At 43.3% G+C, this 5,000-nt stretch overlaps 1 protein-coding gene across 1 annotated transcript in view; it reads left to right on the top strand.

The window, feature by feature from the left end:
- Positions 1 to 5,000, top strand: part of scara5 (scavenger receptor class A, member 5 (putative)) — a 106,008-nt gene that overhangs the window by 72,548 nt on the left and 28,460 nt on the right. The gene's annotated exons all lie outside the window — the stretch shown is intronic.

Below are 5,000 nucleotides of genomic sequence, written 5' to 3'. Positions count from 1 at the left end.
ACATGCACATGCACATGCACATGCACATGCACATACACATACACATACACAAACATACGAAATTCAAAAGAGAAAAATACTAGCTCTGTTGTGGTGAAGCCAATAATCTACAGAAAGTACGATAAGGTTCTACATCTGTCTGTCTGCATGTGTGTGTCTGTGTGTGTGTGTGTGTGTGTGTGTGTGTGTGTGTGTGTGTGTGTGTGTGTGTGTGTGTGTGTGTGTGTGTGTGTGTGTGCGTGTGCGTGCGTGTGTGTGTGTGTGTGTGTGCTGTACTCTCACTGCCGACCACATGGCAGCTCTGCTTGAACTGGCTTGTTGAAAGTTGAATTCAGTCACACACAAAAAAGAAACTAGAAAAACACAGCTCCATACAGCGCACGCCGCACAGTCTACAGCAGCATCTCTCAACCAGGGGGCACGGACGGAAATAGTCTCAGGATGTTCCGACAGGGTTGTGAACAAAGAGCAACATTAACAGAGGAATATTGTGTTATTTAATAGATTGGAGCCAGAGTTCATGGTCTGTGTCCCAGTACGAAGCCTGCTGAGAAGAACTGCACTTTCTAGCAGTTTGTACAGGCTTTGATCCATTCATAACCTGCCATTGGAAATGAAATGGAGACCAGTGAAGGCTGTTAGGAGTTTCCCACATCCATTGTGCAAGTGTGTAACCATAGGTCAGTCGGTCAGTAAAAAGAAATTAGACCTTTATTAATCCTGCAGGTAAAATTCTGTTTCAGCTTCACCCAGCTGATGGCCTCTTAGATGGTCATGATGAGTGCTTGGGGGGGAGCTGTTAGGAGTTTAGTGTCTTGCTCAGGTTCCGTAGTCGAATCGGTGACCTTCTGATTACCAGACAGCCTGTCTACCCACTAAGCTACGGCCACCCTATTACGAATGCAATTTAGACATTTAGCAGACGCTTTTATCCAGAGTGACTTACAAAATGCAAGTTCAGAGTTAGCATCATGAAACCTAATCAACCAACGAAAGGATAAGTGGTCGAGTAATTAGAGTGCTAAGAAAACAAGTACAGCATGTGCCATAAAGTAATTAGGATAAAATGTAGACATCAAACCTGGTATCTATCTTGGAGCAATCTGGGAATAATCAGAATGCGTAATAACAATAGATTGATGAAAGTATTTACATGATGTTGCGAGTGCAATTATTCAAATAACCCCTGTTTACAAGATTTGTTTACAAGAATAATGGGTTTTCTTTCCAGCACATGGAGAAGGATCTGACATCCAAATCAGCCTTTGATGCACTTTTCTCCAGCTTAAACAAGCATGTCAGGTCATTTGGTCACGGGTGAATTGCTTTATATATATTTTGCTTTGTTGCAGCACTTACAGAGAACAACTTGATTAGCAATTACTTGTGGCTATATAACTCTTACTAGAAGCACATGCCAACGTGTTCATGCGTTACGTCTCTGCTAAATGAGACGCCTTTCTTACCACCTCCAACCACTTGTGGATGTGAGGGAATTCAAATAAAAGGATTGGTGCAGGAGAGAGTGGACACATTTATATTATAATTTCCATAATCTTGGAAAGATCAAATTATAATACGGGACATGTAAGCATTAAAGGTATCATGACATTCATTTTCACTTTTTTTATTTTCAATGTTTTATTTGCGGTTTTATGACCTCAATTACACCCAAAAAAACTGAACTTAGAACATTCAGTGGATTTTCTGTGGTCTGGGGTTTTCTGAATAATTAGGCTGAAAAGTAATCTGAGCGTGGCCCTTCGACAGTGAGGTCACTGTCGATTAATCCCGCCCACTCTCCTCCTCGCCCCTCCCCTCCCCTATGCTTTCCTTTGGGGGGGGGCGGAGCAGAGGCGATGATTGACAGGCAAAATCCCTCACCAGCGACACCCGCAGGCAAAGATTTATTTTTTCATTGCAGTTGAAAAGGCTTTAGAAATGTGAGAGAAAAACACCTACCATTGATCACTGGAATGGAATTTTCACTTAAAACTTTTTGTACACTTTTGAAGGACCAGGACAAAGACTTTGAATGTTGTGTAAAAGTGAATGTCATTAAACCTTTAAGCACATTGTTTACCTTGTCTAGTCTACCAAATGAAATAGATTCTACTGAAGTGGGGGTATATTTCAACCAAGGGGTGAGTTTACAACAACAGGTTTCTCCGTGCAACAAATCTTGTTACACTAATGACTGCGAGGTGGACGCCCTGTAAAATCAAACTTGAAAGTGGAAAGATGCTGGAGCCTGGAGGTCGTGTAAAACTGGTCCATAACGCTACATGGTGGCTGTATGTAGGAAGATGCATGGGAGGTAGAATCAGGCAAGGATGTCCAGAGGCTTTTAAAACCATTGTTGCTTTTTCCTAATCTTAACCCTGGAGGGAGGAGACTGCAGTGTTGATTAACCTTAATCCGAGAGAAATATGACATTAACTATGCCTGAGATAAAACTGCACTGCACATAGAAATAAAAACAGTTACAGTGGGTTTACACATGTTTTATATAAGTTAGAGAACCACCTGGATTTGAATCCTTGTTTTCCTCATTGGAAACCAAACATCCAATGCTCAGTCAAAGGGGAATCCCACCCCCTGGCCAAGGGAAATATTAGGCTTCTGGTCTTTAGGCAGGTCTACTCTGCTATTGTATATTCGTCGCTCTTTGCCTATGAGATTTGTTGTTTGCAAAGTTGACATTTCTGCCTGAGGGTCATGGAGTCACTTGGATTCATGTGGGTTCATTCTCCAGGAAGCATGAATGTGCACAGCTAGTTTCGTGGCAATCTGCCCATTAGATTTTCAGACATCTCTTGTGTGCAAGTGGGAATCCTGGCCTACGGGTGGTGCTAGAGGAAAGGCCAATGGGTCTTCAAAATAAACAGGGGTCACCCCTGGGGAGCATGAAGGTGCACAGCAAATCCCATGCCAATCCAGTCAGCACAACAGTTTTGGCGATATCCCTCTTTGAACCAAATGAACCGACTGTAATGACCACCCTTAGAGCCCCCTAATGTACTATACTTTGTTCAGTAATGTACATTCTTATTTTAACACAGCATGCAGTAAAATACAATTGTATTTGAGGAGAGAAATAGAGTGAGAGAGTTGTAAAATAATTCCATGTATTTCAGCTGGTGTGTGTTGAGTGCTGTGGTTCAGAAGCAGCTTACATGGTGTCTTTTTCCAGCAGTAGGCCGGCTGCTTGGTTTACCAAGGATGTGGTCAGGCTTTGGTGAGACTGACAATTGACAACATCACAGGCAGAATGCGGTGGTCAATTAGCATGGCCTACCCAGCTCTCTCTCACACACATGCACATGCACATGCACATGCACATACACACACACTCACGCACACATGCACGCAACCACACACACACACACACACACACACACACACACACACACACACACACACACACACACACACACACACACACACACACACACACACAATGGCACAGACTTGCCTAGCCTTAACCAAGTTACAAAGTGCTACATGTAAAACTGAAGGAAAATAAAGTAATCAACATCCCATTTACGACTACTACTTCTAACCCTGACCTCAATCTAATCTTAATGCCAATCTCAAGCATAGACCTACAGGAATAACCTACACCCCTCTCTATCCTTGCAAGGCCATTTGGCCAACAAAGCACAAAAACATGCATGCAAAGTTGCAAACACACACACACACACATATGTACGTTCGCGCACGATCGCGCGCACACACACATATACACGCATGCACGCACGCACGCACCATCCATGGTGGGTGTGCCTCTCTACCACCCAGTGGTCTGTGAAAAAAGCCTAATTAAAGGTGGGATAAACTCCCTTTTTATGACAATCCTCCTATAGCTGCATGCTTAATGGCAGAAACAGACATGTGGTTTGGAGTCTCCTGGCTTACGATGAACGTTCACACCAAATGCTTTTAAAGGCGACTCCATTATGGCTTGGAGTCGGCTCTGGGAACGTTTTTGGAATAGAATGATGTTTTGAAATGAAAACATGAATGAAAATGGCCGTATCCAAGGTCCTGATTGATTCTCAAACATTATCATTGTTTTCGGGCCAGCCATTAAAAGCACAAATGAGATTTGCGCTTATGGGAGCATGGTGGAATTTAAGATGGAGATGAAGTGATTGCATTAGTTGCTCAACCTCCCGGACTGGAAGATACTGAGATTATCTTGACACCGGCACACTGGCAGAACTCAAACTGATAAAAAAAAAACTAGATTAAAGTGTAATTATGTCTCTCCCTGTTGTTATTGCTGTCTTTCTTAACCCTCTCTCAAAACCATTTCTCTCATTACCCTTATTCTCTCTCTCTCTCTCTCTCTCTCTCTCTCTCTCTCTCCTCTCTCTCTCTCTCTCTCTCTCCCTCTCTCTCCCTTGCCCTCTGTTACGTTTTCTCAGCACACACAAGACTTAATGACCACCTTAAGATGTGAATTAAGCACCACACACAGGGGTCTGCCCTCTAATTCGTACATCCAATGCCCAAATTACAGGGAATTTACTGACCCCACTATTTTAGAGACTTCAGATCAACAACACATTTTTTTTTAACAAAGAACTTGAAAAGAAATAAAGTTGAGGGCAAGGAAATTCTGTAAATATAAAAATTGTGGATGGCTGAGGATGGTCCACCCCCCCCCCAGGTTATTTCAGGGCCCTTCTTGTGTTTCCAGACTGCTGTCTCTCCCTGTCTCTCTATTTATATCTCTATACTGTCTTTATATAATGTATACTCTGTGTGTGTGTGTGTGTGTGTGTGTGTGTGTGTGTGTGTGTGTGTGTGTGTGTGTGTGTGTGTGTGTGTGTGTGTGTGTGTGTGTGTGTGTGTGCACATGTGTGTGTGCACGCACGCACGCACGCACGCACGCACGCACGCACGCACGCGCACACACACACACACATTTGGATAGCCGCTCTCCCATCCCTGCCAGTATTTCTCCAGTCAGGCAAGAAAGCCTTAAATACCCT

The sequence above is a fragment of the Gymnoscopelus braueri genome (assembly GCF_963280865.1).
Source record: "Gymnoscopelus braueri genome assembly, chromosome: 16".
Lineage (NCBI taxonomy): Eukaryota > Metazoa > Chordata > Actinopteri > Myctophiformes > Myctophidae > Gymnoscopelus > Gymnoscopelus braueri.
The sequence above is the reverse complement of the archived record's forward strand: the minus strand, read 5'-3'. Positions and strand labels throughout refer to the sequence as shown.